We start from the raw sequence: 12,125 nt of genomic DNA, 5'->3' as shown, positions 1-12,125 counted from the left end.
ATGGCTTGAACCTGCTCCTTTGGGTTCTTCTCCGTTTGGCTTGGCAAAGTTCCTTGACTTCTTTGGAATTGAGTTGCTAATTGACCTATTTGGTTCTCCAAGCTTTTGATTGCAGCCATTTGGTTGTTGAACATTTGACTATGGTTTGTCAATTGTTGCTCAGTTCTCTGCATGAAAGAATTAGTATTATTAGATAACTGTTGCAAGGATTGTTCAAGTGAAGAAAATTGAGTTTGAGCTTGAGAAGAATTTTGATTTTGATGTGCAAGTTGCGGCTTTTGGTAGAATGGAGATTGGAATTGTTGTCTTTGAAACCCTCCACTTTGTCCTTGATTAGACCCTTGCTGGTTATTGTTAGACCATGAAAAATTTGGGTGGTTCCTCCATCCTGGATTATATGTGTTAGAATATGGATTGTTTTGTTGCTTTTGGAAGTTCCCTACAAAATTAACATCATCAGAAGCAAAGGGATTTCCAACTTGGCAATCCACACTCTTATGATCATGAGCACCACATAAATCACAAAATAAAAAATTATTAGTAGATTGGATAGAATTCACCCCTATTTGACCAAATTGAGTGTTCAAGGTCTTCATGAATTGGGTTGCAAGTTGAGCTCCTAAGTTGTTAATATCAACGTCTTCCACGGCCTTTACTTGACTTCTTCCATTTAGTCTCCTCTCACTTGGATATTGGTAGTTATTATGGGCCATCTCTTCAATTAATTCAAATGCTTCTGATTGCCTCTTCTTCATTAAAGAACCTCCTGCAGCTGCATCTACCAATTGTTTGTTACCATAATCTAGACCATTATAGAAAATCTGTACCTGTATCCATGTTGGAAAACCATGGTGTGGGCATCTTCTTAATAGTTCCTTGAAGCGCTCCCATGCATCATACAAAGTCTCTTGGTCCCATTGACAAAAATTGTTTATATCACTTTTCAATTTTGCGGTCTTTGATGGAGGAAAGAATTTGTCTAGGAATTTTGCCTCCATAGCATCCCATGTAGTGATAGTACCTGCAGGTAAAGAATTTAACCACACTTTTGCCTTGTCTCTAAGAGACCAAGGAAAAAGTCTTAATCGAAAAGCATCATCAGAAACACCATTTTGTTTAGACATATCACACAATTGAAGAAAACTAGAAATATGCATGTTTGGATCTTCATGAGGCAAACCACAAAATTGAACATTATTAAGCAAAGAAGTAGTAGATGCTTCAATTTTAAAATTGTTTGCTTCAATGGGTGGTCTCCTTATGCAAGACAAATCACCAACTTTCTTGTGAGCAGCATACTCGCATATGGGCAAATCATCTTCTCTTTGGTTGGCCATTGCACCTTCTTGAGTTCCTTGGTCTATACGTACCCAAGTACCCCTTATGGCTTGTTTTCTAGGTGCTGGTTTATTTTCTAAGTCAACTTCCTCCTTGAACTCTTGATCACCACTATGACTCATACACAACACCTAATTCCTAAAAAGAGAGCAAGTAAAATAAATTAGAAAGAAAATTAGAAAATTGAACAAGAAAAAAAAAATTATTAGAATTCTAATGTTGCTAACTAATCTAACAATTAAAATCAATTAGCAATAAAGAAAAACAAACTAACACTTGACAAAAAGATAAATGAAAATAACTCTAGGAAATAATGAACCAAACGAAAAGAATGCAAAAAAATTAAACCCTTTTGTGCAGGTATGCTTTTAAAGTAAACAATTATGCCAAACAAAAATTTCAACTAAAAGTAAGCTAAACCTAATCTTATTCAACAAAACAAATAAAAAAATAATACTAAAATCCCTAAGTATGCCAGACTCGTAACCTAAGCACCAATAAATTAAAAACACAAATTTGGTTTCAAGTACCACAAAATAAGTATTAAAAATTCAAAACAAGTTGGCCAAACAAGTAAAGAATTAAAACCCTAGCATGCAACACTAAAACCAAAATTAAGAAACAAATATAAAAATTTAAAATAAGAAAACAATGATCAAAGTACTACTAAACCCAATCCGAATTAATATTAATGCCTTAATCCCCGGCAACGGCGCCAAAAACTTGATGTGTAAAATCAACTCGCAAGTGCACGAATCGTTTTCAAGTAATAAAGTGGAAAAATAGGGTTGTCGTACCCAAGGGATTAAGTATTAAGTACCAAAGATAATTAGGTTTTGATAATATTTGAACTAAAATTTAAGATGGCAATTGAAAACTAAATAAACTAAATTAAACAAAAGCAATCAATTAAAATTAGATCAATTTCAAGTAAGAGAGAGAATTGAATAATTATGAATACTAGGGCATTTGATTTCACCACTAACTATTCCAATTTAATTACTTAAATATGTGAATTTAATTAACTAGTAATTTTGTTAACCACACTTAATCACAAAATTAATCAAAAGTAGTTTCCACTCACAATTGATAATATTCACATAACCTAATTTATTCCTTCCGGCCTATAAATTAAATCATGCAAATTCATCAAGCATAGATTAAGCAAATAATATGGCATGAGACATAACTATTTTCCAATCAATTATGCATTCATGTAAATCATTGGAGATCCATAATATTATCCTTTTCCAAGCTCAAATATTATTAAAATCATTCATTCCTTCCGGCCTATGAAAGCATTAAGTATACCAATGATTTATTAACAAAACATATTACTAATTAAATAAAACTTAACATATATTAAAATAATTAAACCTTCATAGTTAGGGCTACATCATAGCCCTAGCTATGAAAATTAGTTCATGGTAAAAATAATTTCAACATCCATAATTATTAAAAATAATAAGATTCACAATTAAAGAGAAAGGAAAAGAGAATAAAAACTATTGAAGAAATTCTCCTCCAAGAGCTCTCAAAGTCGTAGCCTTCTTCTCCAAGAAAGCCCACGTCTCTCTGCCTCCTCCAAGCTCTCCAATTGATCTTCTAAAACTTTAAAACCCTAGAACCCTTAAGAGAATCTTAGAAACTCCCAAAATTTGGTTTGTTTCTATTTAAGCCTCCTAAAAGCTCTTAAATAACTCTCTAAACTTGTATATCTTCCTTCAATGTGGTGGGGGCTATATATATAGGACCTTGGGAATCTTTTTCTCTCTTTATTTTCAATGTGGGAGTCTTGGAAGATACCTTTTTTAAGCCATGAAGAGGGTTGGACGAATTTCATGTGTAAAAAGGAAACTGTATATTACTTGCTCTCTACTACTTTCCTTTTATCTAATTCCTCCTAAAAAAATAGTTAATTAGTCTAATTTACCCTTAATGAAGCATGTGACATGACATGTGCCTCATTAATGATAAATTAACCAATTATTGCCACTTGTTTTTATCTTGGCCCTCAAATTGCCTTAATTCTCTCTTTTGATCAATGGTGGAGATTTAACTAGAATATTCCTTTTTATAAATTTCAAACTTTAAATGATGATAACTCTTTGCTCGCACCTCGAAATCCAAAAATAACGAGACATTTGAAATCCTCAGATTGTGATGATTCATATGACATCCACTTCCATCATGAAATTCTCGATAGAATCTTTATGGAATCTTCAACGTATCTTTTTGGAATCTTTTTAATGCTTAGTCCGTTCGAGCTCAAATCTTGCTTCCCACCATAATTCGACCCAAAGAATCCATTTTTATGGTTGTTTTCTTAAAATTCTTCCTCTTTTACCTAGATTAAGAAAAATACATAATTAAGTATCTTTCCATAACAAATTAACACAAACTAACAAATACTAAGCTATAAATATGGCATAAAATCATCAATATTTTAGACCTAACAAAGATCATGATGGTGGTGAAATGGGTCATTTTGGTGTTTTAAAAACTTTATCCTTGCTGTAAGAACTTTTTTATTGGCTTAACATGAGGAGAGATGTGGAGAGAATATGTGAAAGATGCTTGAAATGCCGAAAAGCCAAGTCTAAATTGAAGCCACATGGTTTGTATCATCCTTTGCCGATTTCAACCTTTCCTTGGGTGAATTTGTCTATAGATTTTGCTCTTGGATTACCTAGGCCTAGAACAGGTAAGGATTCAACTTTTGTTATTGTGGATAGATTTTATAAGATGGCACATTTTATTGCATATAATAAAACTGATGATGCATTTATTGTTGCTAATTTATTCTTTAAGGAAATTATGAGGCTGCATGGTATGCCTAGAACTATCGTTTCGGAGGAATGCTAAGTTCTTAAGTTACTTTTGGAAAACTTTGTGGGCTAAGTTAGGAACTAAACTTTTATTTTCAACTGCTTGTCATCCATAAACTGATGGACAAACTAAAGTAATAAATAGGATTTTGTCTACATTGTTAAGGGCTTTAATTAGTAGGAATTTAAGAACATGGAAGAATATTTGCCACTAAATAGATCTTTGCATTCAGCTACTAAATATGCTTCATTTGAAATTTTTTTATGGTTTTAATCCTTAGACTCCATTAGATTTAACACCTTTACCTTTAAGTGAATGTGCTAATCTAGATGGAAAGCAAAAAGCTGATTTTATGAATCAGATTCATAAAAAGACAAAGGCAAATATTGAGAGGAGGACCAAGCAATATGAAAGGAATGTTAACCAAGGCCGAATAAAGATTGTTTTTGAACCTGGAGATTGGGTTTGGTTGCTTTTAAGAAAGGAGAGGTTTCCCAAGCAAATAAAGTATAAGCTTATGCCGCATAGGGATGGACCTTTTCAAGTTTGGAGTGGATTAATGAAAATGCTTACAAGTTTGACTTACCAAGTGAGTATAATGTTAGTGCTACATTTAATGTTACTGACTTATCTCCTTTTGTTGTAGGTAATGATTTTGATTTGAGGTCAAATCCTTTTAAAGAGGAGGGGAATGATGAGAATCCACCCGAACCCGTACAACCGATTGCCTGTTGGGGTGCTAATCCAATACAGCTAAAGACCGGGCCAATCACTAGAGCACAAGCAAAGAGATTTAAAGGCAACCTGGCTGGATTCATACAGGGAGTTATCAATTCCCAAAAGGGTTTATCATATCCGAAGATACAAGATCCGTTTTATGCATCTAGGTGATGGAGGCCGATACAGACCCGGACAGCTATTTTAGTGCAATTATGGACTCTGGGCGGCATGGAATGGGTTCAACACTTCTTGAATTCAAATAATATTCTTGAATTCAAATAATATTATTAAGAGGTCATGGAATCATGACAAGTAAAAATCAAAAGTAACCAAAATGGTGATTTGCGCATGGAAGGACTTTTGGGTAGAAATTGCTATATTTGCCGCTGACTTTACTGTATTTTGTTGATTTGGCATTTTCTCTTTGTTCCAATCAAAGGCAACATACGAGAATCATAAATAATCCTATTTGGCATCCTACATGGCACATTGGATCAGATTTGGAGTCCTTATAAGCTAGAAATTGATCAAAGTTAGCTTAGTAGTTAAACTAGTCAGCTAGTTTCTTAATTTGAGTTTGACTTTTTATTTTTGGAAATTAGTCTTTGATTTGGTTTTTATTTACTTATTTACTGGAATAAACAAATTAGGAAAGTTATTGTTTTATTATTTCCATTGTAAATTAATTAACTCCAAATTCAAAAGAAGGAAATTAATTAATCCTAATTAGTTTAGGAATGCATAAAAATTCGGCCACACTTGTTTCCTAATTCTTTTGGGCCGAATTTTACTTAGCAAGTTAGGGTTTATTGTTTTGTAATTTTAGCCTATTTAAGGGCTTATTTTTCAAAGAGAAGACACCTTTAATATTATTCAGGAAATTATTTGTGAGATGGAATTCTCTTTGTTCTCTTTGAACACCTAAAACACCATTAGAGAGTGAGTATTTTAGCTTGATTTATCAATAGGACATCCATCACCTATCGTGGCATCTTCATCATATACCAAGGTTTCTAGTCACAGGTTGAGTAGGGGTTGAGATGACCATAAGAACTTGAACTTAATTTTTCGATTTCGGGCTAATATAATATTGGTTTAGGCACGAGGTGACCTAGGTTCATATCATATAAGGCAAAGGCTAAGGCATTTATAGTGTCTGTATGGTAAAAACCTAAGGGAGAAAGATTAGAGAAGAGTATGTCCATTTTGTACTGCTATTATATTTCTTGTTTTTTGTTTTGTAGGTTAAATGTATTAGGAAAGAATCAACACTCACCAAGTATGGAACACAAGTTGTCAATGGTTATGATATCTTCTACGTATAAAAGTTACATTAGTTGTAAATCTATCCGACACATACGTATATATATATATATATCAATATACAAATCAATGCCAATAATCTTTTTGGCCTTTAATTCTTTTATCCATAATTAAATTTTATGGTATCAAAGCTATTCTAGCTCAATCGAATATCCTTTGATCCTTCTTGTTTTTTTCCCCTTCCTTTACCCATGACTAACGTCAATTCTCCACCACAGCCTTGCAAACAAAATGCCTAGTATCTTCCAAGCTTATTGTTTCTCATGATTAGCTTTTTTTGATCTTTTTTAATGCTTTTTAACTTCCCATCAAACTTATTAATAACAACTATCGTCCTAGAAAGCTCAGGTTAATACTTTTGTATTTGGATATGATTTGTTTGGCTGTTTAGATAGCATAAGGCCTTGTCAACTTAATCTTGTCTTTAAAAATGAAAAATCCATTCCTAATCTAGCTTATACATTCTTGATGCATCAATATAAGCTTTTTAATTCATGGGTTGATCTCTTCTCTAACAGATTATATTGCTACTTTTGTGACTCTAGCCACCATTTCGCATGAAGCATGGATACAACTCACCAAGCATTTTGCCAATGCTTCAACTTCTCATGTTCTTAGTTTAAAAGAACAACTCACCATTATCAGTCATGGTACTTAGCTTATGGATGAACATCAAGCAAAATCAGAAGCCTTACTGATGAAGTGGCACTAATAGGCTCACATATTGGTTACAATGATTTGGCCATTTGTAGTCTTAATGGTGGTGACATTGAGTTTAAAGAACTTGTTACAATGTCCGAGCCTTTAATGCTATGATCAACATCGAAGAATTACATGATAAGCTGATTAAGTATTAAGGTTTTCTGATGCAACTGAAGACGGGGCCAATTTGATAAGAATCCGCCCGAGCCTGTACAACCAACAACCTGATGGATGCTGACCCAATACAGATAAAGATTAGGCCGATCACTAGGGCTCAAGCTAAGAGGTTTAAGGACAACCTTGCTGCCTTTATATAGGGAGTAATTCATTCTCAAAAAGGCTTATCCATACCTGAAGATATAAAGCCTGTTTTAAGCATACAAGTGGTGGAGGCCGATACAAACCTGGGTAGCTGTTTTCGTGCAAACATGGACTCCGGGCACCAAGAAATGGTTCCAACACTTCATGGATTCAATGCATATCTCTAACAGGTCATGGAATCAAGTCAAAGTTGGCCGGTTTTACTGTGTTATTTGCTCGCTTTACTGTATTTTGTTGAGTTGGCATTTTCTCTATGATCTAAGCAAGGACAACATCTGGGACTTCATGATAATCCTATTTGGCATCCTATAAGGCATATAGTGATACGAACCTAGAGCGACCTGCCTCTTAACCTGTAATAAAGATTGAATTAAGACCGTCTAATTACAAGTTATCAATGGAAGACCTCGACCCGTTACCTATATTTGAGGTAAGAACCTTGGTATAGTGAAGACGCCACAATAGGATGCGGAATAACCTATTGATAAGTCGAATTTGAACTCCACAAACAAAGTCTGAAAAAGTTCGATATAGTTCTTAGAGAACCAAGAGAATCACTCTCACTTTGAATCAAAATTGTAATCTCCTCCTTATTCATGACTTATGTGCCTTTAAATAGGCAAAATAAATTACAAAGCTTTCCTAAATTTGCTAAAAGTAAAGGTGGAATAATAATGGACGAAACATAATGTGGTTAGGTTTAGGAAACCTAATTTAGCTCCTAGTTTCCTAATTTGAATGGCCTTTAATTCTTTGATCAATTCAACTCTAATAAAATTAGGAAAGTAATTTAAAAACCTAATAAAAACTAAATTAGGAAAGTAAATAGGCAACATGCCAAAATCCAATCAAAACATAAATAAAAATTAATATTTTCCTAATTATAAAATTTGGCCAAGCTTAGTTGGATACCATGTCACCATATGACGTCACATCACCATGTTGTAGAAGTCCATGCGTTAAACTCTCTTTCACGTTGGCATCCACCATCCCAATCATATGGACCAATTTTAGTTCATCTTCATTAATGAACTTCCTTCCTTGGGTTGTAAACACCTCCTGGATTAAACCATTTAGTGCCTCTTTCAATCTCTTCGCTCGTGCTCAGGTTATGGGTCTTGTAGACATCTGAAGTGGATCTGGGCTCCATCTTGAAGGGCTCTTGGTCATGTCCTCATCATATAGAAGCTGATTTAGAGCTTAAATTGGTCAAAGATTGGTAAAAGACAGCTTAATAAAAAAGATAATATTTTAGTTTCCTAATTTGATTTCTACTTTTTGTTTTAGGAAATTAACTTTAATTTAAGTTTTTAAATGTTTATTTATTAGACAAATAATTTTAGGAGTTAGAATTTTATTACTTTGGTTGTAAATTACTTAATTCCTAATTCAAAATAAAGGAATTAATTAATCAAATTAAGATTAGGAAAGGTTGCAAATTTCAGCCAACACTTTAGTTTCCTAATGCTGGCTAGTTTTATCTTAGTTTCTGGGGTTTTATTTTGTAACTTTTCCAGCCTATTTGTTTTATCAATAATATTCAGTACATTATTCATACAGAAAATTATTTGTGAGATTGAATTCTCTTTGTTCTTTTCGAACACTTAAAACATCATTAGTGAATGGGTGTTTTAATTTGACTTATCAATAGGATATCGATCACCTATTGTGGCGTCTTCATTATACAAAGGTTTCTAATCACAGGTTGGTTAGGGGTTGAGGTGACCATTAGAACTTGAACATAATTAGATCCGGGCTAATATAATACGGGGTTTAAGAATGTATCGACCTAGGTTCGTATCATTTGATATCAGAGATAAAATTTGTTCAGGTTTGATCTATCTTTATTTGCTTTATTTATTTTTGTGTTAATCTACAATTTCAGCATTAGGTTAAGGCTGCATCTATCTCATACACGTTCAACATCTCAAAAAAAAATAAAAATTCATTCCTAGTTAAATTAGGTTTTCCTAATTTTATTGTATTTTTGCTACCTAGTTTGTTGGTTGTTTTTCATCATTGTTCTTGTTAATCTTGGTTTTTGTTGATTTTTCTTTGCTGCTTAGTCTTACATATTTACATTCATATATTCAAAAAAAAAAAAAAAAAAAAGAAAGAAGAAGAAGGGTGTTTGTGCCAACATATATAAATTTACAAAAAAATTACAAATTTCTATTTTGTTGTTGGTGGTCACAGGTTTGATGGTTATTTGGTGTTGGAATTGCTATTTTTTGTGTTAATTCTTATTACTGCAGTTGTTTTATGTTCTGTGAATTTTAAAAAAAAAAAAAAAAGGAAGAAGAAAAAAACTGAATTAAAAAAGCAAATCGGTTTGTAGAATTTGGTGTTGAAATTTATTACTGGAAATTTCTTAGAACTACTGATTTGTTGATTATTTATTCGATACTTGGAGTTGCTGGAGATTTGTTTTTGTTGCTAGATATTTGAATTTTTGGTGCTTAAATTTTGAGATTAAAATTAGCTAAAGGATTTGATACAAAATTTGAATTACAAGAACAACAACCAACACTGTTTTTAAATTTTGTTTGAATTGATTCTTGTCCATGTTTGAAATTCTTTTTCTAAATTTTTATTCTGGAATCCTTAATTTCTTACTAGCTGGTTCAGTTCTTATTGATTCCAAAATTTAATTGTTAATTTGCCTTATTTTACCTCGAAAAGCCGAGAATTAGGTGTTTAAAATTCACTCGATATTCCTTGCTTTTTGCTACTGTTTAGTTGATAAGCTTAATTAAAATACACTTGTGATCTAATTGTGGTTTTGTGGATATTTTACTTAGAACTTTGAGATAATTCTGTCCGTGGAAAAAGGCAAGACTGTGTAAGCTTAAAAGAGGGTAAAAGCCGAAACTAGTGTGAAAACACGAGTGTCGAGACCTTGATTGAGTGAATCACATAGGGAGTGAATTTGGTAAGGATTTATTTTATGTTTGCAATATTCATACTAACATGGCAGATTCAAGGTTGAGAAGGGGAGATCCACCACTAAGAATTAATGAAGAAGAATCTGTAGGATTCCTTGGTAATTCCTGAGCTACGGGGAGTGGTGAGCAAACGGAAATGAGGGCTATCTTGAAACAACTACAGTTGATGAATGCTTAATTTGACCATATAAATAAAAGGATGGATAGATTAGAAACATCTAAAGGTGGATCGAATTTGAGGCAATTGTCGATCTTGGAAACATCAAGGTAAACATACCACCTTTTACGGGAAAAAGTGACCCGGAGGCTTACTTGGAATGGGAGGAGCGTATGAAGATGAAATTGGCAGCAATGGAATTTGGCCATTACGCACTCCAATGTAGACTAATGAGCAAAACACCCGAAGGAGAGTTGGTGATGACTTGATTACCATATGGCGACAAATGAAAGGAAACCATGAGGAAGCGATTTGTACCATCACACTATTACAGGTTGCTACATCAAAGACTTCAATCTTTATCTCAAGGAAATAGGTTTGTGGAGGATTATTACAAGGAGATGGAGATGCTCATGATGAGGTTGAGCATGAATAAAGATAGTGAAGCAATCATGGCAAGGTTTCTTGGTGGTTTGAATCATGAGATAGCCAATCCACTAGAATTGCAACAATATGTGGAATTGGAGGAGATGTTGCATGTGGCTATTAAATTGGAGCATCAATTCAAGAGAAGGGGTGTAGGTCATGGTTCAGGGGTGTTTCCAGCAGCAGAAGATCAAATCTAAGTGCTTGGAGAAGCAATTCCACCTTTGAGGCAAGACAAAAACTGAAGCTAGGTGAAAAGAGTTCCAACTGGCAAAGGAAGGATTTAATAGCCGAATCTGTCCAAGCACCAAAAAATGAGGGAAAATCTGATCCTAAACCTTGAAGATCTAAAGAAATTGTTTGTTTTAAGTGAGGGACGAGAACACATCGCTGGCCAATGCCCGAATAGAAGAATCATGGCGTCAAAGGGTAATGGTGAGCTAGAATCGGAAAGTGAGAAAAGTGAAGATGAAGTGAGCAAAAGGAGGAAGACTTTAAGGATGAAGTCGAAACCTTGCATGCATCCAATGCCGAATTAAACTTGGTGTCTAGGAGAGTGCTAGCTATTTACAAGGATGAGGAGTAAGTTCAAAGATAAAACATCTTCCACACCCGATGTGAAATCCAAGGTAAGATTTATAGTATGATTATTGATAGTGGAAGTTGTACAAATATAATTAGTAACATTGTGGTTGATAAATTAGGCTTAACAACTATTAAACATCCAAAACCATATATATTACAATGGCTTAATGATAGCGGTGAGAAGAAAGTGAATAAACATGCCAAAGTAAAATTTAGCATAGATAAATGATGTGTAAAATCAACTCGCAAGTGCACGAATCGTTTTCAAGTAATAAAGTGGAAAAATAGGGTTGTCGTACCCAAGGGATTAAGTATTAAGTACCAAAGATAATTAGGTTTTGATAATATTTGAACTAAAATTTAAGATGGCAATTGAAAACTAAATAAACTAAATTAAACAAAAGCAATCAATTAAAATTAGATCAATTTCAAGTAAGAGAGAGAATAATTATGAATACTAGGGCATTTGATTTCACCACTAACTATTCCAATTTAATTACTTAAATATGTAAATTTAATTAACTAGTAATTTTGTTAACCACACTTAATCACAAAATTAATCAAAAGTAGTTTCCACTCACAATTGATAATATTCACATAACCTAATTTATTCCTTCCGGCCTATAAATTAAATCATGCAAAATCATCAAGCATAGATTAAGCAAATAATATGGCATGAGACATAACTATTTTCCAATCAATTATGCATTCATGTAAATCATTGGAGATCCATAATATTATCCTTTTCCAAGCTCAAATATTATTAAAATCATTCATTC

At 33.2% G+C, this 12,125-nt stretch overlaps 1 non-coding gene across 1 annotated transcript; it reads left to right on the top strand.

Annotated features, from left to right (window-relative positions):
• Positions 1 to 843: 843 nt before the first annotated feature.
• Positions 844 to 950, top strand: LOC125420175 (small nucleolar RNA R71). Its single transcript, XR_007238721.1, has one exon. It is a non-coding gene; the product is annotated as a small nucleolar RNA R71 (small nucleolar RNA).
• The last annotated feature ends 11,175 nt before the right edge of the window (positions 951 to 12,125 follow it).

This window comes from Ziziphus jujuba, chromosome 11, assembly GCF_031755915.1.
Source record: "Ziziphus jujuba cultivar Dongzao chromosome 11, ASM3175591v1".
NCBI classification, from domain to species: Eukaryota; Viridiplantae; Streptophyta; class Magnoliopsida; order Rosales; family Rhamnaceae; genus Ziziphus; species Ziziphus jujuba.
This window is presented reverse-complemented; position numbering and strand designations above follow the sequence as displayed.